The sequence below is a fragment of the Pteronotus mesoamericanus genome, unplaced genomic scaffold (genome assembly GCF_021234165.1).
Source record: "Pteronotus mesoamericanus isolate MK-2021 breed Mesoamerican mustached bat unplaced genomic scaffold, CSHL_Meso_final scaffold_21, whole genome shotgun sequence".
NCBI classification, from domain to species: domain Eukaryota; kingdom Metazoa; phylum Chordata; class Mammalia; order Chiroptera; family Mormoopidae; genus Pteronotus; species Pteronotus mesoamericanus.
This window is the reverse complement of record NW_026555310.1, coordinates 27,691,759-27,716,070: the sequence shown is the minus strand read 5'-3', so window position 1 is coordinate 27,716,070 and position 24,312 is coordinate 27,691,759. Positions and strand designations below refer to the sequence as shown.

The 24,312-nt window shown below is 39.5% G+C and overlaps 1 protein-coding gene across 1 annotated transcript in view; it reads right to left on the bottom strand.

Moving 5' to 3' along the window:
- The window catches only part of GRIN2B (glutamate ionotropic receptor NMDA type subunit 2B), a 275,921-nt gene that overhangs the window by 109,323 nt on the left and 142,286 nt on the right, over window positions 1–24,312 (bottom strand). The window lies entirely within an intron of this gene.

Below are 24,312 nucleotides of genomic sequence, written 5' to 3'. Positions count from 1 at the left end.
GGTGGGGCGGGGGAAAGTGGTGGTGGGAAAATGGAGACAACTGTACTTGAACAACAATAAAATATATATACATTTATAATTTAGATCTAAAAAAATACAAGCTCCCTGATTAGAGACCAGTACTGGGGAAAAGAGGTAAAGACATTTAAAAATTAGATGTTTGATGTTACAGTTTGGTAGACTAGATAGAAATTTCTGAATTTTCTCCCAATTTAGAAATTCATAATGATTAAAATGCACTCCAAATTGACCAATCCAGTGTAATGTGGTCAATGTGGCAGGGAACAGTTCTCCTCTGGACTTACCAATGGGCTCTTCTGGATCAAACCCAGAAGAAATATCTCATTAGTAAGACATCCTACACTCAGAAGACAGACATAGGCAATGCCCCAAAATGCTGGCAGGAAGGAAAAAAGGAGAAACAGAAAAAAATTAAGTTACTGGCAGATGAAAAGAATGAAGTCTGTACCATGCACCCCCGCCCCCATCACCACCACCACCAGCACCGGGAGCAGGAGCAGCAGCCACGCATAGCATGGAATCTAAGAACAAGATGCTGCAGTCAGACCACCTCTGTTCAAATCCTTGATCCACAAGTTCTTAAGTTATGTGGCAGTGTTTTCAGGGCACATGAATTATTCTTGCCAACAACAGTTTTCTTCTTAAGAAAAAGAAATTTGTAGAAATTTCGAAGGTTTCTTTTGACATATACTGTCATATATAAAAATATTAAATCATGCTGTTGAGCAAAATAATTTGAAATAACAGTTTTCCTCAGCTGTCACATGCAGTCCTTTCACCCTATCTTTTCAAAACAAGTCCTAATAGAGAACCTCATGAAAAACTAACTTAAAGAGCAGATTGCAATATTAATTTATAATTACTTCAGGCAGGTTAAAAATAGTTTGTCTTCCAGTGGATTGAAATTTTTCTCTGAAATGGTATTCATACTATTAATTTACTTTGGTATAAAATAATTCTTTGCAAATCATAAAATGTTCATGTTTGGGCTAGTCCATACTTTAGTTATTTAATTTGAAATTCATAGTGTTAAATTAATTAGATATTAAAATATCTTGAAGGCTGACATATAAATTGAACATACTTCCTCTCCCCTGCTGGTGGTGAGATTGTGCTTTGGCTCCTTAGCAGTCTAGGCTGAACTGCTTTCATCTGAGGGGCAAATGGTGATGTATCCGTCAGTTTATCGTCTACTACAAGGAAAAAGTGTTCTCATGACCCTACACCTCCCATGAAAATTTGCTAAGAGTATTGCCTGGATTCTGTTTCATGACTGAATGCCATGAAGTACTTTTGTCTGAAATGCAAGAACACAGAGAAGTACTGTACAGAATTGCTCAATAATCTCTGCTTGAATATAAGAAGGTAGAGTAAATACATCAACATTCCTCCATAAAGATGTTAAATCAATAAGCTTTCTGAGTGGCTCTGCCACTCAAGCTGTGATATCCCCATATCTACCCATGTGTACTCTTCCACCAAATGAGGTCAATGTGGCAGGCCCCAGCCAGGTAACAGCTCTCCTCTGAGCCTTCCTACAGGTCCATCTGAGATCGAGCCTAAAAGCATGTTCTCATTATGTATCACTAAGATATATACTACACTCAGATGAATGAAGAGTCCGGACAATGCTTCAAAATCCTCACTGGCGATAAGTGAATAGAAAGAAAATAAAAGGGAAAAATAAAATAAGCAAAGAGGAAAGGAATATAGTATGTATTAAACACACACAGAGCGACGATAACAACAGGCAGTATATTATGGTGCGTAAGAGCAAGGCCACTGTGCTCAGATGGTCTCTGCTCAAGTCCTTGATCCACTACTTGGAAGATGTGTTATCTTACAAGTTATTTAACCTCTTTTAGCCTTAGTTTCTTCATGATAAAACATGTGCATAATAATAGTACCTATCTCATAGGATAGTTGTGAGGATTAAATGATTCTGCATACATAAAAGATTTCAAACTGCACTTACCTACACCTATATATAATGAACCTTATGTTTTAACCACTGTTGTTGTTATTGTGATTACCTTTTTTTTTTTTTTTTGTATCATCTGGATATCAGAGAATGTTAGAGTTTGCAGGAACTTTTGGATCACAGTTTAATAACCTTTTATATTTGGAGCTGAACACACTGAGGTCTGGGGAGATGCTGCCAACACTTTGGTACATTAAATTTAAGTCTCCCAATTCCTGGATCTCCGTTTTTTCATAGAACAGTAGCCCCACCCCCTATCCCGTTATCTGCAGTTTTGCTTTTTGCGGTTTCAGTTACCCATGGTCAACCACAGTCCAAAATATTAAATAAAAATTGCTAGAAATAAGAAATTCGTAAGTTTTAAATTGCACACAATTCTCAGTGTCATGATAAAATTTCACACCATTGTGTCCCGCTCCACCTGGGGTTGTGAATTGTTCCGTTGTCCAGCATATCTACGAGCTATATTTGCTCCCCACCCATTAGTCACTTACAGTAGCTGCTTCAGCTATCAGGTTGACTGTCATGATATCGCAGGGCTTATTATGTTCAAGGAACCCTTATTTTACTTAATGGCCTCAAAAGCCATTCACATAACTTTTATTACAGTATATTGTTACAACTGTTTTATTATTAGCTATTGCTCTTAACCTCTTACTGTGCCTAATCTATAAATGTAACTTTATCATAGCTATGTATGTATGCGTAGGAAAAAACATAGTATATATAGGGTTCAGTACTATCCATGGTCTCAGGCATCCACTGAGGGGTCTTGAAACATCTCCCCTGCAGATAAGGGGGATGGCTGAATCTCCAGGCCAGCACATGACCTCTCATTCCCACAATATTCCAAACTACTAAGTCTTGGGAACATTTGTTTTTTCTACTATGATTAGTGACCTCTGTAAGGTATTTTGCAGTGGGGAATCACTTAATCAAACTACTTCAATATAAAGTTCACTTCCCAAGAAAGGCAAAAGATGAGCTCATATCCCCATCATTTTAGTCCAGAATAAATGACTCCTCAAAATGACCCCCATTCTGACCTCCCAGAGCCTTGCTTTAAACACTATGTAATTCTCTTTAAAATTCTTTGCAGGGGGCACACTCATCTTGTGTGTTCCTTAGGGAACTAGCGATTCCGCATTTTGATGCCAATTAATCAAGGTTGCCAAACACCAAAGCTGTTCCTCATTCAGGGAACTATGCATAGAATTCAGTAATGAAAAAGAAACCCTCTTTATCCTCATGTCCACAATCCTTAGTCACCTTTACTGTGAGCAAAACCTGCTACGGTGCTACAGGAAATGTATTTTCTAGAGGCAGTTAGGTGAAACTCCCCAGTGTTAAGGAACCAAGTAGCTCTTCCGGGTAATGTTATTGTCACTGGATTTTTTTTCCTTTTAAGTTCATATTTCCATGCTGTACAAAAGTTAAAAATCACTTTCTTTCTAAAAAGCACTGAATAAAAATCCTCTTCCACAGATAAGGTACTCAATATGCTGCAATGTAGCCCACAGCAGGCTATCCAGACTCAATGGTAGGACCTTCCCAGAGAAAATGCCATAAGAGCTCCAAGGCCACCTGATCACTGAGTACACTGATATTTCTTTTTTGATGCCTACTAATGATTTTAAGGGGAAGACTTGCCTTTCTGACACCTGTTTTAGCTCATGGGCTGGCAATACTATTCAGGGGCTAAGCCAAAACCAGCCAAACAGTGACCGGCAAAGACTTCTCTAGGACATTCAACTTTGACTGGCAGCCTCTTCCTTCTTGTGAGTTTTCAGACTTATTGAAAGAAACATGGGGCATACACAGGATGTGCTAAAAGCAGGTTTTCATTTTTTTGTATGGAAAATAATACAAGAATTAAAAAATAATATACAAGAATTAACTATGTTTTGCATACTTACAACTGTAAACCCACTTTTGCCATGCCCTGTACACCCAAGAAGCCTTTGATCTAGACAAAGTGACCTGTGCATATCAAAGAAAACAAACAAGGCCTTTCTTTCCCTTTTGATCTTCCTCCAATTTCCTTAATTTGTTCTTCCCTGTACTCTATTCTCTCTTATACCTTAGGCAATTGACAAAATCTACACATGGCAATACCTCACAGCTCCTATACCCCCTGCAGCTAACATATGCTTAATTTCACAATTCCCTCCAACAGCTCTACTATAGGGTAGCAACAGAGGTGAAGAAATGAATTAGTGAGATGGCTTCAGTTACAGGGACTGAAAGTGGGTGTTACGAGGAATTGACTTCTAGTAGCAATTATATTGAATGTGAGAGGATGAAGGTCAAAGAGGAAAGATATTCCAGAGACAGGGGATGGTTTCCAACAGAGGACTCTGGATGCCTGGGGAAGATTATGTCTTTCGGAGAGAAGGGCATCCCATAATTATATCATGCTACAGATGCAAAACAAAGAATGGTGGAGGCTGTTGACTCATTCAAAAACACGTCTTTGTCTTCAAAAAACTCAGTCATGAACTTCACCTGTCACAAGACAAAAGCCCTTTCACACAGGAAATAATATGATTTATTCAGTCTAAGGGTCCAAAGAAAGACCAAGAGAACAAAACACATATGCATCCTAGTGGCAAAGTAGAATATAACATGAGAAAAGCAAAAATGGACTGTCAGGAAAGGTCATTAGCAACAAGGAGTTTGTTGATGTGCCGCCAGTAGCACTGTCTGGAGAATAGCTTTCTGGGGCTAAAGTTCAGTGAAAGGAATGGTCTGTAAAAGTATGGTTAGGTTTGAAGATGCAGGAAATGTATATTAGTAAGTAATAAAAGGGATATCATCAGCCTGAAAACAATAAGATGAAAAATATATTTATATACTAGGGGAATACACCAAGATGAAGACCATAATGCAAAGGTGTTAGTCAAATGCCCATCCTACATTTCTAGAGTTTTTGCTTAAGTGTTGCCCAAAATCATGATCCTTTACAGCACTGTTTCTAGACCAGGTTAGAATAGAGAGGTCAGGGGAAGATCAAACCTCTTTGTTTATTTATTTAATGAATTTTAGTTACTCAAAGACACCCATTGGTCGTTTCCAGTATTCTAAAATGGGCTTGACCCTTGAGTCAGGTTTTAAAGCAAGGTGAGAGCAAGAGTGTTTTTAACCAAACACATTTCCCTTTTTTTTCATCCTCAAGAGGACAGCACCATGAACCCAACTGCATCTTCACAGGGAAGCTGAAAGAAACGTGTAATCATCTCTCCCTGCTGTACTGTGTGGGGGCTAGAATTCTGCTGTTCCTTCTTTGTCAGGGAATCCTAGATCTTTCTCTCTCTCTGTAGGTTGATGTTTCCATGGAAACATGATCTTTAATGCTTCTGAAATTACTGTGCATTTATGCCATTAACTCTTTGTTGACCAGGGAAGGTCACGAAGAGATTTATTTTCCAAGCTGAGACAAGAAACTCCATTTTCTACCTCTTTTTACTGCAATTACTTGAAAAAAAAATTGACACCAGAGCTCACTCCTTTTCCCTCTATCATTCTACTGAAACTGTTATTATAAGGTCATCAATAATCAAGACAAAGTCAACAAAAATAAAAGCAGTAGCATGTGCTCCATCGCACTCTCCTTGACATCATAGAGCTTCTAAGAGCTGACCTTCCCAAGTTTTTAACAACTCTCCTTACCCTTGTGTATTTGATTAAAGTAGGATAATTTTTGGTTCTCCTGACACTTCACAGGCCAGATCTCCCTCTTTTTCTGTCCATTTTGCTTGAAACTCCCTAATTTAAGGGCACCTCAAGACTCATTTTTTTACTCCTATGCTCTCCCTCTCAGACTCATTCACAGCCATAGCATCAATGATCACTTCTACACCAAGGCCTCCAAAACCTCCATCAGAGGACCATCCCTTCACTGACCTTCAGTTTGGTATTTCTGATTAGACCATTCTACCTGACTATTCTGATATCAGGTCAAATTTAGCATGCCCAAGACCAAGCCAGGTTGCTTCGTATTTTGGCAATGTGCCACCACTCTTAGAGCTTTAAAATTCTGGCATAGCTTTGACGTCTCCCTCTTGGTCATAATTTCATCTTTACAACATGAGTGAAAAGGAGAATAAGCTGGTGTCTCTTATGAGCCTCATTTTTATGACCAGTCAAATCAGTTAAAATGTCAGCTATAGTGTAGCCTTATGTACAAAATAAGCTGATTGATATTTTTCCCCTTTTTCAGAGTTTTGTCTCCCCAAGGTAAATGAATCTCATAGCTTTTTGGCCTAAAAGTAAAATTGCTTGGAAGTCATATTTTTGCTCTGGATTGCTCAAAACAAACAAACAACCAAAACTATAACAATGTTATCATTTATCGAGCTCATGCCAAGCCTTGTTTTAGATGTTTTACATGATTTTAAATTCTCAAAGCAATGCTATAAAATAATAGATCATATTATAATGAAAGCCCAAGGTCGGAGGCACTGGGAGTTGATCCCATTCAATTCTGAGTCATTCTAAAACCCATGTTCCTTCTACTGTCTCACGAAGAATAATGCTATCAAGAGAAGCACCAGTCAGGAGAGGGGGAAAGAAAAGTTCCGAACTTCTAACACGGCAGAACTATAATCTAAATCCATATGTGAATGGCTCTAGAGCCTGGGCTCTTAATCATTGTTTGTACCTTCAACCAGCAGTCCATCATTTATTTTTAATTATCCTTAATGCTGGTGTCATCAGGGAGGTCTTCAAGGCAGGGGGCGAAACACAAAGGCTCGCTGCAGACCTAACAGAGTCTGGAGGCACACTGGTGGTCAGGAGATACATTCACAGAATAACAAGAGAACTCTTGTCTGCAGGGTTTGTTGAAATGTCATATTTCATGGCACTAACCCCCAAAAAGTGAAGAAATGGAATTAATTTTCCTTATAAGCAAACAGGAGGCAAACCACAAGCAGTGAGCTTGACTAGGCTTTTAGAGGAATTAATTCTCAGATCTTGCTCTGGAAGGAAGTCAGTTATAAAAGTCTAGGGCTATATTCTTGGCACTCTTGTTAGAGGCAGACAACAAGAGCTAGAATATTTAAATGGCTCAGTTAAGATTGAGAAAATGTTTATCTTGGTTTGGCATTGAATATTCAAGCTCTTTCTGGACTTAAAATGCAGTATTAAAGTTTTTCTTTGGAGCTACAGTCAATTTTCAATTACCCTCAATAAGGGAACCCTTATGATCTGGACAATCAAATACATAGATTTTTCTCAGTACTTATCCTTCTGATCTCTTCATAGGTTTACACTGTAGAACATCTCCTTCCTCTGGAAAGGCTTTCATCCTTGGTCCCACCATGCTACATTATCTTGGTTCTTTTCCTTCATGTATGATTTACTTTCATTACCTTCGTTGCTGGCTGCTTTTATTTTGTCTTTTCCCTTATTTGAGGTTTTCTAGAAAATTCAATGCAGGTCTCTGTTCATTCCAACCATCCTCACGAGACCAACTTATTCTTGAAGTGGGTAAGTCCCATTTCCATACCTGCAGTCCTGACCTCTTTCTCAAACCTCATTTCCATCCTATGCTGTCCATTTCTATTTGCATTTCTCCCATTACAAACACTTAGTGCTGGAAATGGAGTTGCTTTATCTTTCCCCTCAAAATAGATGACTTTCTAATTCCCTCTTTCATTGAGTTAATATTTACCAAGGACTTGGAATGGTGCTGAGACAAAGTAGGCACTCAGTAAATATTAATTTGTTTTATTCCTTTAGTTTTGAAATCTCCAAGGTATCCCTAATATCTTCTGTTTCTCAGTTTCCCATGCCTAACAAGTCCTCCCAAACATTCCTGTTTTTACAAAATAATTCTTCCATTAGTCCCTTCCTTTCTATTCCCATAACTTTCATCCTAGACCAGGCCTTTATTCCTTCACACCCAGATATCTGCAACAGTCTTCTCCTGGGCCATCTGCCTTATAGCGACTGCTCTCCGCCTTCCAAATACCACTTGCAGTTAGTCTTACTATAAGACTTCTTAGTGCTACATTACTAGTGTTCAAAACTTTCTAAGATTTACCTAGGGCAAAAATCTGCCCTTAGTCAAGGCCTTCTACAGCCTGGCGCCATCTCTGTTTGGTGTTTTCTTGACCTTTTTATGAATTGTTGCTGAAGACATTGCTCCCTGAACGTTAACTTGCACTTCCTTGCCTCTTTTCCATTTTATCTCAGTTGAGGATAATGCACATGTTGCTCATGCTTATGGACTCAGATCAAAATTTAGCCTTTGTCTCCACATTCTTGACCATTTAAGGCCCCTTTCTCTTCTCTTCTCCTGCGCATTCTGGCCTCCAGTCTACATTTCAGTATTTCATTTATTGTTGACCTGACCTTTTTGTTACCTAACATACATCTGTCTGTATCTTGTCCTCCATGCTAGACAATACACTGTTAGAAGGTAAGAATCAAATTTTGTCTTTCTATTGTCCTTTACAGAATATGAATTAATGCCTCACTTGTGGTAAGTATTCAATAAACGCTTAATGATTTGTTTTGAACTTCCAGAAGACTAGTCTTGAAAGCCTCTCCTCTGCTTTCTCACTTCCCACCCCCACATCCACCCCTTCTATGTCACTCTCCCTCTCTCTCCTCTCACTCTCTTACACACATAAACACACACAGTTGACATTGTGTACTGATACCAGCATTGAGTATTAATTTCCTGTGGAAGAAAGTGACTCCTCCAATAATTGATTTTTCAAAATAATAACGTCTAAAGAATATATACGTATAATCTTTCTTTTCTAAAATCTATAAAACAAAAGTTGGGCTGACTTTATTCTTACAAAGACCCCTTTTAAATTACTCCACTCTGAATGTTGTTCCCAATATATCAAATGTTCTTCCCATTATATTATCCATAAAAAATATGTCTGCCTGAGAGAATTATGCAACTTACTCAAATCTTATTCTGTAAGAAAGAAAAATAAGTGAAACTTCTTAATATTGGGGTTGCTGGCAATGATTTTTTTTTATAGAAAACATTGGGGAATTCTGAAATATATGTAAAAATAACATTTTGATGTTCTTTACCCATCTAAATTCACTTTGTAAGATTAGGAACAGAAAAATAAAACTCATTTTGTTTATAACACTGAAATGAGAATGTCTCTTAAAAAGAAACCAGAAAAACAAAAGAGGGATTAATTTGTTATTTGTTTTCTAGTATTTTTCAATTTTTGAGAAAAATTAAAATATCCTCAGGGGGGAGGGCGGTAACTTTTTTCTCAACGTTTATATGGTTAAGCACATAAAAAATCCCTTTTCCATCCTTTCCCACCCCCCTGCTCCCCACATAGCACAGCACAGCAAAAGCAGAAGAGAAAGCCAGGGTGAATATCAGATTTTCAAACTAAGATCTTGGCTTGATTTGGTCCAACTCTTGGAACCCAGCATGTCAACATCTGCAGAGGTACCTATGAGTCAGTGCAGACAATGAACAAAGTGATTATTTCATGGATGGGGAATTAAGAGTTGAGGACAGTTCAGACTTTCTCCTTTGTAGATAACAACAGGACACAAAGAAATAGTCTAGGTGGATATCAGAAAGGTGTAGTTAATAAGTTTCTCTGAACCTCAGCAAAGGCTTAATCCTTGTGAAAGCAGAGGGAAGTTAATTTCATTAACAGTTGCCTGAATTCCCTCAAATTCTGGAGCATCCTAGCATAATTTAGAGGAACTTAGAGTGAATTTCCTTCCTTTTCTTTCAGACTACAGGTTGCTCTGATTATATGAACTTAAAACATACTCAATGTGACTAGGGGAAGAGTCACAAAATAGCTTGAAGAAATGCAGTGTTTGATGTTTTCTATTACAAAGGGGGTTAGGGTGGGTGTATAAGACTGGAGAGAAATTAAGAGAGGGAGGGAAGATAAAACAGCATGCAGCGTGCTGGATAACATTTCCATGGCAACCACAGTACATGCACAGGGAACTGCCAAAATAAGTCAAAATCCAGGATCCAAGATCCAAGTAAGTAGGTGTTGGTGGAAAGAGGAGATAAGAACTCAGCAATGGACAGGAAGCTCCTAGAAGAGATGGATTATCTTTGCAAGTTTAACTCTTCTTCCCACTTCTTTTTCTAACCATACCCAAAGCTCCAGTTTAAGTGAGAATGCGACTGAAGTGTGGCTGCTGCCAAACTCAAATTTTATCCAGGAATGTTTCGGGATGATAGGAATGAGGCTTAATAGCCCCTAGTAAAGCCAAAAGAGAAAAATCCTGAGAGAGGTAAATAATTTCCCTGTAGCCATTAGCTTGATTTCCCAACTTTTTCCAGCAATTTGCACAGGAAAATTATTTGTTTTCATTCTTTAGATAGCTTACAGAGGGGAGATAACATTGATGGAGCTATTGTTGGATGTGTAAAGACAGGTACAAAGTTTCTACATCAGTGATCTAGGCTGTCTGCCCACTGGTGAAATCTATCCCCATAATGCGGGCAGAAGCCTGTTGTAGATATAGGCAATATGTCTCTAGAAAAATCAGATGTTTAGAAAGATCTTTTCCTGAGGCATTCAAAATCACCTAGCAAATAATGCATAGTCCTTCCTTCATAACTTAAGGTGGTCAAATATGAGAATCATCAAGAATGCCAGGATTTTGGTGACTTCCCATTGCATTTTTGCCATGCGGGGCTTCCCTACAGAGGTTTACACCCAGAGGCTGAGTTGGGTCTCTGACATTCACGTGAGGAACCCATTAAAAATAAGGAACCCCAGGCCACATCCCAGAGATAGGTATTTAGTATGCCTGGAAGAGAGCTGAAGAATGTGCATTTTAAAGCCCCTTGGTGGTTCTGTTGTATAGACCGACATGGAAACCATAGGCGAAGCACACTCCCCTCTTCCCACTCTCTGGTGACTCTCCTGCTCTCTGCTTCACCAAAGAGGGGGAGACAGTAAACCCTTCCTCACTCCCCGGGACGGCAGAATCACCAAACCTGGCAGAGGGCTGCCCTTGCACACTCACCAGGCCAGGGAAGTGGTCATCTGCAGTGAAAAATGAGTCAGAGGCCCGCACTGCTCACAAACTATTCCTGTGTAGGAGAGTTTACTCTTAGTTTACTCCTATTAATGTTGGACCAGCAGGGGTGGGGAGGAGGAGGAGGAGAAAGAGGTGAACTAGGGAGAAACACCAGTGGTCTTAGACAGTAGTAAGATCAGTTAGGTTTAAAAAAAAATTTGAATGAGAAATAAAAGCACTCTTTTTTATTTTCATATTGATCCACAGAGGTCCTTCTCTGAATTAACCCTGCCATAAAAATCACAGAAGGCTCAAAAGAACCCTTGATATCACTTACCTCAAAAGTTAGTTCTCTTACCTCTCAATAACACTATCCTTCCCCTGATTCAGATTTATAAAGCAAAAATGAACGCTCTCTTCCAAAACTAACTAAATGATGTCTACAAAGAAAGAAAATATACTAGAAGTCTCATAAGAGCAACGCCAAGTTTATGCAACATGATCATCGAGAGCCCTATTATATGTTAGGTGCTGTGACTTGTCATTAAAATTAAAGTTTGTCTGATCTCCAAATTATTCTTTTTGAATCTACCATGCTAACTCTTTCTCACAGTTTGGGATACACATAAATGTATATTAAAAATTAATACTGCTGACCACGTGTCTATCTACTCTCCCCCTCTATTTCAATCCCCAAATAGGCACCAAGAACACATGGAATTATCATGGGGAAAAAAAGATATGCTTTCTTCTGAGAAGATTTGAGAGACTTCTCCATTCCTTCTGGGGGTAGAGGAGTGGAGAAAGTGAAGAAAGCCCTTCCATAAGTTAAATAAAGGATTATCTATTACATAAAAATGATATACCTATCTTTACCTTTCCTTTTATTCTTCCCCTTTTAAAAGACTTATGCATGCCTCCTACTTGAAGAAGTATGTATCCCTTCTACTTGAGGGTTTAACATGTCAAAGGCAAAAGACAAGGAGCTTGTTTTTTTCTTTTCCTGAAAAGCTGCAAAGGGATCCTTAAGGTTTCCACATTGCCCCACTCAACTCACCAACAGAGGAGATAACAGACATGAAATAAACATTTATTAAGAAAAAAGAACCCATATTTTTTTATATGTTCTAACAGTCATATATGAGGGGGGAACCTCCCTAAAAGACAGACTTATCTTCTGGAGGGCAGGCCTCTTGTAGTACAGGCTTCCCCTGCTAGGTGAGTGTTCTAGGAACCCATTTGTATCAGTGTACCAGCTGGCATTGTTGTGAGAGGCTGTGTTTGGCTTCAGTGAATTTTTTTTTTGAAGACTCTTTCAAAGCATTTGCCCATTTCATGTTGGATGATTTATCAATACAAGCACCCCTGCCCACACTGCGCTGAGTGTTGAGCAGCTTTTGACCAAAAAAGAGCATGACCCCCATGGCCCACCCTCCCTATTTGCCTGATCTTGCCCCAGCAAATCTTTTTTGTTTCCCCTTATGAAGAAAGTCCTCAAAGGGAAACATTTTGTTGTTGTGGAAGAGGTGAAACAAAAGATGGCAGAAGCACTAAAAGGCATTAAAATCAAAGAGTTCAAAAAACTGTTTTGAGCAGAGGAAAAACCATTTTGATAGGTGTACTACATCAAATGGAGAGTACTTTGAAGGTGACAGAAGTTTAAATACGTGAGAATAAATACACAATTTTTTATAAATAACTTCCAGTTGTTTGGGTCCCCCCCTCACATATAGTCAGTATAGGAAACCACTGTATGAAATGTGTATCACTTCCACTCCCCTGTCTGCCCTTCCCTCCTCTCTGCCTCTCCCAATGCTGGCCCGCACTGTCATACCTCTCAGCAATATAACATATTAATAAGTGACCCCATTAGGGACACCGCTGAGGAGAGGAACATCCTGCAAATACAACATGTTAAGTACTCTAACATGGGGATCCCCAACCTCAGGGCCACGGACGGGTACCTGTCCAGGCCTGTTGGAACCAGGCGCCACAGCAAGAGGTTAGCTTGAATGTAATGCACTTGAATCATCCCAAAACCATCTCCCCACCCTGGTCTGTGAAAAAATTAGATTCTGTGAAACTGGCCCCAGTTGCCAAAACGGTTGGGGACTGTTGCCACACAGCCTTACAAGAAAGTGAGAGCACAGGGGACATGAAGAAGCTGTGTGGGCAAGGAGCCTAGGGCTTCACCGGGGAGGGAGCTATTTTAGCTGGGTCTTAAAGCATTATTTGTTTACTCAGCAGAGAAGAGATGAAGCTATGGCGCAGGAGAGGCTGGAGTGAAAGGGATAAGGTCCCTGGAGTGGGGAAAAGCACTGCCAAGGTTTAAGTGTGAAAAATGAGGGTGGGGCCCCTTGTGAATGTCTTGAACACAATGCTATACCCCAGCAATTTTCAACCTTTTTCATCTCATGGCACACATGAACTAATTACTAAAATTCTGTGGCACATCAAAAAAAACGTATACTATATTTTTTGTTAATATGAAAAAAATAAGTATAATTTTGATTCATTCACACCAGACAGCTATTGCTGTGTTGCGTGCTGTCATTTATTTACTTGCCAGTCTAAGGGAAAGAGGTCAATAGTACTGACTAAATAGTCAGGTGTTGCATGTTTTAAAAATTCTTGTGGCACAGCCGTTGAAAATCACTGCTCCATCCTTATGGATAAGTCCCCAAGAAAAGTTTTCAAACAGGAAAGATAAGTTATCCAATTAGTTTTTTTTCTAATTAGTTTTTTTGTTAAGAGAAATAATGCTTTGCAGGAAGACAAGTTAAAGGGCTCATAGTCTAGATAAGAGAAACAATGTGAATTTGAAACATGGTAGTAGAAGTGTTGATTGAATGCTGGAGGACGATCTAAGAGACTATTGTGAACAGAGTGGATGGATATGGAATGTGAAATGTAGTGGCTATAACTGCATACATCGCTCCCTCTTATAACAGCGAGAAGAAGCATAGCACTGAGTTCTGTATGACGCCTTGCATTTATGACCTTTCTTATTTAACTACAACCTCCTTAGCATTTCAAGGTCAGTGGTGAACTGAGTAGTTCCTATGAAAACTGGAAGAGGAAGGAGAAGGAAGGCTGGGAGAGTCAAGAAGGAAAGGGAGCTTAGAGCATTAATAAAGTCCCAGGAGGGGTGTAGCATGACCACTTTGCATGTTGGTAGGTCATGCTGGCAGGAGTGTGGAGCATAACCTAAGGGAGCCACCATCCCAAGTAACCTTTGACATGCCTGACAAAAGTTACTTAATACTTTGGGAGACCTTCTTTCTTCAGGTTTGAGAATTTGATTCCTTTCACCTTTTGGAGTCCCTTTAACCATCTTTAAAAAAAATTATTCTGGCTCAGGCCCTCTCAAAATCACTGCCATCTCTTTTATATAGTAGGGTATAAGATTATATGATTAACTCAGTAATTTTTCCAAGTCCACACCCTGACCTCCTTTCAGACGTTACCATGCAGAACTGTCTGTGCATATAATTTGAAAGAGTTGCCCAGGTGATTCTAGACTCCATCCCACCACACCGTTGCACCCCCACTGGACACTTCTGCTTTCATGTGTGTCTGATCTATGCCGCATGAGAAAAAGCCTGCACACCAATTTGCTACTTCAGTGAACTCATATGGACTCAGGCTCCCTCTCATTACAGCATCATATTACAGGACCATGTTTAAGTCATGGCTCACTGCGATTCTCAGCTGTATTTGCAGTCCCCTTCCATCCTGTTTTTCTGCAAGTCAACTCTTCATTAGCAGCACTAATGGGGGACAGAGAGGGCATACATAACCAAAATCAACAGGTAACTCCAAACCTTATTAGAGACAAAGAGTTCAAAATTCTCCCCCACCGAGTCTTCTGCAGAGCTCCTATGATAAGGCAAAACTTAATAATGCTTTACTTTTTCTCTTTGCTCCTCCACATCTGCTGGTTGAAGTCCTAACAAGCTGCAAAATGACAAAATCTCAGCAGGAGGGAAAAAGGTGAAAAGCAAAAGATCTAGAAACTTCACAAAGTGGATAATAAGTGACTGAATGATGGGCTTTTGGAAAATCAGGCCCTGGTTGGTAAGGCTTATTTTTTTCCCCCAAATGCAATGAAGACAAATCATCAAGCAAGTTTGCTCCAAGATGTAAATTCTGAATTGCCATGAATTACTCCCACAACCCAGGAGAGAGGCAAAGAATGAGAAAAGCCTCAATTTTCACTTCTTAAATGTGCAACCATAACCTTAAAATTCATCCAATTCAGGAAGCAGCTTGTCTCTAAATGTGATGGGAAAAAAAACCCAGTCTATTGAGTCTATCAGGGCTTCTGACACACTCACAGATGGTACAATTAACATCTAGCTGAGCCCATTTTCCTCCCCTTACCCCTCCTTGTTGCTCCACTTGCTTTGGGTAACACCTGATTACATCTTTCCTTTTGTTCTATCCTACGTTTTCTCTTCTGTAGTCAGTAGGGGGACTTCATTTCATACGACAGTGACATTCTGAGAAAAGAACCATGGTGAGAAGGCCTGGCCCCCATGCTTCTCTTCCTCAAAGCTGTATTTTTTTTTTCTTTTCTCCTTCAAGATTGCATATAGGTGGATATATCCACCAATGAAATATTGGCTTTTAAAGAGATCTGAAGCAAATACGGCCAATGTTAACACCCATTAATTCTGTGCAGTAGAAGCCAGGTATCTGAGACAGTACTTTCTGTATTTTCCTGGGCATTGAAATAATTTCACATTTTAAAAATATTTCACTGTATAAAACAGAAGAAGACAGCTACCCTGCACCAACCCTATTGTTTCATAGTTAATTAAAGAAGAGAATGTTGATCCTAAGAAATGCATTTGGCTATGTTATACAGTATTTACCACTATTGGAAACTAAAAAGCTTCCAGATGCAATTCAACACATGCTCCTGAAATATGCACCAAAGTTAACAGGTAAGATTCACTTTCCCATCTCACATGTAGGATGATAAACAGATCCTACCTCCCGCTCTTCCATTAGGTATGTAACAGTCCTAAATGAGAGGCTGGGACAATATTCAGATGTAACTACAGTTGCAGAGAATAGCACCGTTTCTTCCAGCTTCAACTTAGCTGGAGGTCACCTCCCCACATCATTATCAGCCTTGCTCCATGGTTTATGAGGCAATCAATGCATAATGAGTGCTGCTAAGGACGCACATGCATGCTGCTCCATGCTGATGTGGCCCAAATGTCTCAAATTCCCAACAAATTTCTACCTGGTAGAAACAATATAACCCTCCCAAAAGGAGAGTCCCTATAGAAAAGGAAAGCACCAGGAAAAAAATTCCTTCGTGGAGACATGCAAACGTTAGCTGAAGGTATTATTTTGATAGCATGATTCCACTTTTGTATACAATCAAATTACATGTGTGTCTGTATAAAGAAAATATATTTATAACACATTTTTAAAGCCTGGAAGAAAATGCTGCAAAATGTAACAGTATTATCTCTGTGTGTGATAAACATCTTTGTATTCTTTTTATGCTTATATAAATTTCCAAATGCTTCTATAATGTACACGTATTGCTTTTATATACAAAAATGTATATTTTAAAAATAAAAGATCTACTTTGGTCATCTGCACAAAATATTACATTGCAAATAAAAATTATTGTAATATGTAGACCCTTGGGAAAATGTCTATACCTCAAAATATTGTCTGAAAAATTGGGTGTATGCTGTGATGGCAATTGTATAAAAATAGGTAGGCATGGGTCAAAAGCTAGCATAAAATTAAAATACTTGTGTTCTGGTGATAGAGACATAAATTAATTTTCTTTTGTTTCCAATGTTTCTATTTCTGCTATGTACCTACCTATTTATTTTTTTAAAAAATGGAATCAGTACCATGACTCATTTAGTCAGTTATTAGAGACTGGGACCAAGTGCCTCTAGAAATGAAGGTGAGTTGGCTCTGAGAGGTAAACTAGTAAAATTTAACTAATCATGGCCGATACAGGTTTCCATAAAACAATGAGAAGACAGTAGAGTTGAGAAAACCTAAGCTCATGTCCTACCTGTAGGGCAGCATTTACTATGCAGACCTGGGGCAAGCTGGCCTCCTAAGGTCCCCTCTCCCCAAACACGCACCAGTGTGGTATTGTGCTCAGTAAGGACTGTGAACAGAGTAACACATATATACTGTCTGGCACTAATAGGTAATTAATAACAGGTTGCTGCTAGGGTCTTCTAAATCTAAGTAGACTAAGAAAAACCTGGAACTCTTACCAAGGCAATGTTAATGGTACAAAAAATCTGCAAAAGAATCAAACTAACATACACAATTTGTTTAACAAGAATCTCTGAAGAAAGATTCAATTGACAAAGAAAACTTTCTGTTTGAAACCTGTAAAAGAAGAACAAGTGTATATAAAGAATCAATGATGCTTCTATCACTTTAAAAGTGAGAAAGTCACCTGGAAGAACACATAAAGAGAACAAAACAAAACAAACAATTTTTGTGTCCAAATACATTTGGCAGGTAGCACTGTAGTTGAGATGAATACAGTATAACTTTAGTGACACCAGCCCCTCCAAACACATAATTCACTCCTTTATCTGTTTCTAAATGTACCATGGAATCTTCTTACAATTGAGCGGTGGCAGCTCCAGCATTTCAATAGAGGTGGAGCTCCTCCAAGAACAGCAATATGCTGTCTGCCTGTGCAGAGGGTGGGGTGGGAGAGTCAGCACACTGGGACTTTTCTTAAAGCATCACCCACATAAGAAGTACACTGGTTTTGTTTAGATTTTATGTTGATTTATCAGAGTTGGGAAGGGGAACTTACGGGAATTTCACCTGAAACCTGTATAATTTTGTTAACTAGTGACACCCTAATTAAAAAAAAAAAAGGAAAAAAAAGCCAAATCCCTCCTGGCCTTTGCAATTTGGCTAACTGTGGAACTTTTCTACAAGGAAGAGAATATTATGAACATTCAACTTCAGTATCAAATCTTTTTAATAGATATTTTTCAGTGAACATTTGGAGTTCATTAAAATTGGCCACAGATTCTTCATCACTTCTTCCCTCATGAGGTAGTTTTTATTTCTTATATACTGTTCCTGCTCTAAATCTAGGCTGGGCCAGGAGAATACAGCAGAAATGACATTGTGCCAGGTAAAACTAGCCACCATGTTTTGAGGAAGCCAAAGGAGCTGAGTGACGAGGCCCGTGTGAAGAATTGAGTCCTGGTGTCTCCCAGCGGATAGTCAGCACCGGTTAGCCAGCCATATGAGTGAGCCATCTTAGAATGAGGTCCTGTAACTCTAGCTAAACACTCTCACAGATGCCACTTGGAGCTAAAATAAGCTGTCCCTACCTCGGCCTTCAACTGTTAGCTAAATAATTACTACTTTAAAACCAGTAAGTTTGGAGGTGAATTATTGTGGAACAACTGATAACAGAAACTATATTAGTAACTGGCATCTGGTTTATACTTCAGTCTCTTGTGGGATTGATTAGGATAGGTTATTGCCCTGATTCTGGCCAAGTCTGAGGAAAATAAAATTGAGATTGGGAGTCTAAACATTCACAAGTCATCATAATCCTATCAAAGTAATAACTTCTGTTCACGTTCTGCTCAAGTACCCACTGGCCTCCCTCTGTAAGTTTTATTCATTTAACTAATATCAAGCAACTCTTATGTGGTAGCTCTGGGGAGTCAGTAGCAAACAAAATAGACAGAGTTCCCACTATCCCAAGGTTCTCGGTCCAGCAAACATCTAAGTTCATCTTGCCGCGGCAGCAGCAGTGCCTCCTCGAACTGCATTTACTACAACTGCACTATCCAGGCCAGATCACAACGGAGGGCCTGCTTTGGTGATGAACATTAGCCTACAACAAGAATCCCCACACTGCGCAGCTAAAATGCACATTGAACTGCTGTCACCCATTCCTGTGGCTTTTCCTCAAACCCAGTGTTCAAAGATACAGCCACAAACTCTACTCATCCTCACACAATCTCAGTTTAGTGTTCTGCGGATGAAAGAGATACAAAGCAAAGCAGAAGTTTACAGGAGCTGTGAGAAGAATCCTTGAAGCCTGAAAAATTCATATGCAACTCCTCTACCAAGTTAAGTTTAGAGTCTTTGCTATACAAATCAACATTGGTCAAGTCAAACTCCAAGATTTTTTTTTCAATTTGAATAAACTCTACAATAACGAACCGCAGCAATTTGTCAACAAATAATCACATCAAGCACGATCTGTATAATGAGTGTTTTACAATTTATGGATCTCTTTCATGTGTATCACAGTTCTTCCATTATTCTCCAGAACTATTTCCTATAGGACCTTAGCCCCATCCCTCCTCAGCTACTACCATTACACCCAGGGTAACAAAATTATAATTGTTAAAATGTCTGTAATTTTACTACTTCAAAAGTATGTTTCCCAAGATCTTTCCCTTAAAGAGGGAATCTCAAGATATTTACTTTTTATTAGATGACTTTATGTACTGGTAACAATTTAAAAATGCCCAGAGCCAAGAAGAGCTTCATCATATGACAAAACAGCCAGAGCATGCACACGGTCTCTGTCAGAGAGCCATCAGTTTCCTGGTCTGCTCTAGGCTCTTGGCTTCAGTGCATGAGAAATGTCTCTGTATCAGCGATAGATGAAAGGATCTAGACTGGAAATCATCATAAGTAATTATAAACTAAACCAAAAAGCACAGCTGTTAAATGAATGTTGTGATGTGAACACAGGAATAGATTCCATTACTCTGCCCTCTGTAGGGCATCGTTAACACAGGTCTATCCACCTCTGCGAAGCAGCTCCATTATAAACCAGGGATTTGGCTCACTTCCAAGGCCCCACGAGGAGGAGCACCACAAGAAGGAGCCCCACAAGAAATAAAGGACAGTTCCCCATGTTCTCATAAATGCAGGAGCCCACAGGCCAGCATTAAGAATTTGGAGCACAGCTTTAGATTCCCATCTCTTTCCTTTCTACTCTCTCATGCCCTGGCCTCTCAGGTTGCTCCTTTTTCTTTAGTTTGATGTCTTATGTTATTTCAGGATGCCCCAAGTTTCTGAATTCAGAGCTCTATCAGACATATTTTGTAAGGTGTTCCAAATTCACTAGTCCTCCTGTCCTGTCATATCACGTAATCAAAATTCCCATTCCTTAGAGCTAAGCTCTCAGTCAGATTAGGAAGAAAGCAATCTGCATGTTACTAATTCACACAATGGTGAAAGGTATGTTGCTCATGAGTGTGCAGGATAGGCTTTGTATAAATACAAGAGGGTCATCATAGTATGAATATTGTCCATTAGTGTTTTCATTACAATTTTCCAGCACATGGTAGTATAGTGTTTTGAGGAATGGATACCTTTTGCGAATTTGCCCAAATGTGATTTGTGGGCTAACATACTCTGTGAATCACTGATAAAACTTTGCCCTCCTGGGAGTATTTGTTTATTATTCTAAAGACATTTCTATTTGGGCAGAACTTGCAGAAACAGGTCTTGTGCAGTAGGTGGGCTTTTCTTTATGTGGTCATATACACGTAAGGCTGGCTGGAGAAGGAGGGAAGAAAGGCTAACATGCCTCTAAGCCCCTCCCTTCTTTACTTGTAATAGTGGATCTCTTCCTGTGCACCTACTCTTTGTATTTGTGTTATTCATAAAATAGTGTTGTTGTCTCACAACTTTATATTTTTTTTATTACACACATACTGCATGTTTACTATGGCAAATAAGAAAATGCAGTTAAAAAAATAATTGCACTTTCCAGAGGTAACCACATTATTATTTTAGCAATTTTCTCAGATTTTTTGCAAGTATAAATATGTAAATGCAATAAAAATATATCACATCATATACAATGGCTCTAACCTGTTTTCACTTAAGATTTTCATCTTTTTCTCTACACACCCAGGTAAGAAATATGTAATATAATAGTTTTGTAACTCATACTATTTCACTGAATGATTAACCAAAATTTAATCAACCTCTTCATAATGGAAATATATGATGTTTTCAATTTACAGAAACTGGATAATCACCCTCCTGTGCATATCTTTGTGTAGTTAACCTTTTTTCTTAGGTAAGACTGACCATCCTTTTGACTCCAATCAATGTACTCCCAGCAGCCTTTTCCCACCCGGGGAACAGATATATGCACATATATAAATGGGCACAAATACGCCCTTACTTCCGTACGCCCCTTATACCGTCACTGCCATTCACAGTCACATTCAGATCCACACGGAAGTCCGGTAGGCATACAGGTTCATATGCGCACTAGTCTCTGTCATCCACATAAAGGGGGAGGCCGGGATGGGGCTGGCGGGAGTGAAGATGGGAGTGGGGAAGGAAAGGCGTTCTGAAGGCTTGGGAAGAATGAAAGGTTGAGATTCATCGGGGACATAAGAAAGCAATAATAGGATTATGAGGGCGGCACATCCTGTTATGGGAAAAGAAGAAGGTCTTACAGCCATCGGCTAGGAAAGATAGGGTGCTGGGACCGGGGGGCTGGCAGTGATATTCATGCTCCAAGAGAAGGATGCAGTCAGGGGGGTCTGAGCCAGAGAGGAGCCACACCCAGCCTTGCAGAGCCTGGGCTGAGGCCACGAGAAAATGGCCTCTGCGAGGTCTTAAAGGAGAACAGAATACGAGACGGAGGAGAAAAGCACAGACTGAGGAAGAGGGACAGGATTTGGTCCCTGTGAGCCCCATTGCTCAAATGGCCAAGGTGCACATGCTGCTGCTACCCAGCATCTCTCGATGAGTCAAACCAAATATTGTTTCTTACTCTGCACTCATTTATTTTCCAAAACGTGCTCTAGATATGTCTGCAGCACCACAGTCCTTCTTGGTTATCACACCATGTCGCGGTGCCGTCCCAATCCCCGAGCTACATCCACATACCCACCCATCTAGTTCCCCCTTCTCCCTAAATCCCACCGTCACTGTCTCCAAGTGAACCCCTTCCCTGCCACTCATAGCCGCCTCTCCGTGTGTCCTCATGAGATTTCTTCTTTCTACTCACTCCTGCACCTATGTCTCTGTTAAATGGTAATAAAACAGTACGTTCCTCATAGCACTCTTGTGAGGGTTAATGAATGACCACATGCAGAAGGACTTAAAACTTTGAGATACTGTGAAAGCTGAAAAATATGAATCGTATTACATTTCCTCATTTATAAGTGAAATGCATTATCACTGATGCTTTCATTCCTCATCTTTTACTTAACCCAAATTTTAGAAGCCACTTTCTTTCTGCCTGACAAATAGTACCAAGTAACTGATTTCAGTGGCTTTCTCTACAACCGAAAGCTGCTTAGATTGTTCTTCCTCCAGTGCCCAGGTGCCCTACAGTGTCAACATACAAACATACACTGATTTGACCATCCTATTCATTCCTTTTCCTTTCCCATGATGGTAATATGCTGTCTATACCCACCTTTGTATAATCACAGTACTTAGCCTAGTGCTTTACGCATCGGAGATATCTAATGAATGTTGAATTTTATTACCTTGCTCTCCTACCATTGCTTATCTCTATTACCTATTATCTCCTAAACCTCTCCATAAACCACAAAGCCATTTCATGAAGTGAAAACTGTCATCCACTATTACGGTTATTTGTACTAATCATTATGTCTATTATTGCAGATTCTTTGGACAAACTACTATACAATACATTAAAGGAAACTCTCCTAAATTGATCAGACAAAGAAGAAATGGACAATATAAAGCATAGTGCCTTGCATTCTCTAGGCTTATAATTTAAAAGTAATTTCAGGACAGAAAGGCACAGGAGTGTGTCCACAAGTATTCCAAAGAAATGTAGGTATACCACAATGATATTAAAGTCTCTTGAACTAAAAAAAAAAATGCCTTGTGTTATCAACTGTCCTAACTAAAAACCTGGTCCTACCACTGAAAATGGTCCATGGGCATCTTCACGTTGAAAGTCATCAATGAGATCTCCCAAAGTCATGATGCGCTCAGTCTAAATTGCTGTTTACTATTGCAGTTATTTTAAAATAAGGTAGAGAAACTCAAGAGTCTGGAGAACTTTAATAAAGATGGCTAAAAATACAAAAATAAACCCTTGATGAACAATGTGAAAAATTGGAGTTGTTTAGGCTGGAAGGAAGGGGGAGAAAGGTCATGAGGTTTTGCCTTCAAGTTCATGAAATGCTGTCATTAGCAGGTTAGTAATCATTTGTTATACATGCCCACAGTGGACAAAGCAGGAGCAAATAAATGAAATTACATCAGGAAAGATTTCAATTAGACAAAAGGAAGAACCTTCCAGCTTTTTCATTAGTAAAATGAACTACTTTGGGGAGACTGTCAGTCTCCATTTCCAGAGTGCTGCCAGGAGCCGATAAAGAACTCTTGTCTTCATGGGCTTTAGAAATCATCAGCCTATAGGCATAATGACCTCTAGAGGTCCCACCCAGCTATTTGATTTGATGACTCTCACAGTGTTTACTGATATCTCATTCATCAAATAAATATATTGGAACTGGCAAAAAGGCTGAGGATCAATAAAGCTGAGAAAGAGTGGGGATTAGTGGCAGAATTAAGTAGTGAATAGACATCAGAAGTGCCATCCTCCAATAAGATAATATTTTAGTGGTGTCGAGATCAAAAGAAAATTGCATAAACTTATACTTCCTCAGCGGGAGATTAAATGGTTAGAAATGAAGTAAAGTTTCTTACAGTGACCTAAACAGAACTCAATTAGTGGAGAAAATAAAAAAGGTCAAAGTAGACCCATATTTAACCATATTTTCCAGTACACCAATATGCCTCCCACAGATCTAAAGTCCAGCTTTCTGCAGTACTGCTGCATGGATAGCAGTAATCCCCGAAGAATTCTCAAACATTTCTTCTTCCAGCTTGAGTTTGGAATTCCCACCCCCAACACCCATGTCTGACCATCAAAGTCCTAGTCACCATTATATCTCAACCCAGATGTCACCCTCTCTATGAAGACTGACCAAATCCCCCAAGCCAGACTGCACATCTTCACACATCACTGCATTTGTATCTGTGTCACTGTACCCATCAGAGTTCTGTGATCCTTGCCTGCCTCAGCTCCAGATGGCAGAGACAAAAGACTGGCAGTCAACTATAGTAAGGAGAAGCTTTGGCCTGCCTCTTTCCAGGCATCTTCCCAGGCCCGTACAGCTCCCCTGCCTGTCTTCTCTCCCTTTGATGTAGGCTCCTTTCCCTTCCTCTCAGGAACTTCTAACACATTCATTATTCCTTGTAAAAACTCCTCACTCAAGCCTGGTTATAGAGGGGAAATCAGTCTCTCC